Raw genomic sequence first — 1,230 nt, 5'->3', positions numbered from 1 at the left:
ATATATTAAAGCTTCACTCAAGGTAATTTTTGTTCAAAAAGCTTGTTCCTGAATAAATTAACTCTTATTGTATCCGATTTCGTTCTGTTACTTAGGGATTGTGTTTTTCATAGAAAAAATTGAACTTTTTTAATGTTTAAAGTTTCTAAATGTTATTGTTGGAATATAAAATAACAAGAATTGAACAAATGTATTTTTTGATAAAAAGTTATTTGAAAATGTGCGTTTATTTTTGTACATTACAGAAAACGCTTGCAAAAATGAAATTATTATTTTAAAAAATAAAAATAAAAGTCGCGTTAAATCAGCCTGCATTGAATCCTGCGAATTTTGTTTCATTTAAAGCTCACGTGTTTTAAATTTATGTTTGCATCAAATATTTATACAATTATTGTTATTTTAAATTAAAATAATAATTTTAAAAAATTAAGCATCAAACAAAATTTCTATTATAAAAATATTTGATTATTGTATTTTTAATAAATAAATAATATTGATCACAAAACTACTTTCTCAATTTCTGCAATTCGGGAATTTTCTAGTTTGTATATTTGATCATTAGACAGCATTCGGCCTGGAGTTTTATTATTCGGGAATTTTCAAATTCGATAATATTGTAAGCTGTCCAGAATAACGTTTTTATAAAAATATAATTATAATTTCAAGTGATAGGGAAATTGTTCTTTCGGTTTTTAGATGTTAAGACGACAGTTCTAAGCCAGATTACGTTTCGCATTGGCAAACAATTTTATACGAACAGAATTTCACTGACACATTCATAAAAAATATCATGTTCCATAAAGTATATTTTAAAATAAACTTTAAATTATTATAATTGATGCAGCTTATTTATTTTAAATTTATTTTTAATTGAAAATGGGCTATAAAGTTTTAATCGCGAGTTTCCATTGAGAATAAAATTTTCTATTTATAGCGTTTTTATTATATATTGAACAATTTAAACCTCTGAACTTTTTTTCAAGTTGTTTAAAAACTGTTTTTTAAATACTTTTTGTGTATAAGAAACAATTTTCTTCCATCTGATAACTATTTTGGAGTAGAAAGAAGTGAAAAGAAACACAATTATAAAATCTGATTTTTTCTTTGTGATTTCATGATAAAGGAAATAGCTATTTATAAAATAATTTATAAAAAGGGCTTATAATTTTTGCCCAAAGAAGATAATTTCCAAATAGTTTAAGCTGTACTACTGGACCTTGCTTTCAACCG

The sequence above is a fragment of the Belonocnema kinseyi genome, chromosome 6 (genome assembly GCF_010883055.1).
Source record: "Belonocnema kinseyi isolate 2016_QV_RU_SX_M_011 chromosome 6, B_treatae_v1, whole genome shotgun sequence".
NCBI lineage: Eukaryota > Metazoa > Arthropoda > Insecta > Hymenoptera > Cynipidae > Belonocnema > Belonocnema kinseyi.
Note: the sequence above shows the minus strand (reverse complement) of the source record.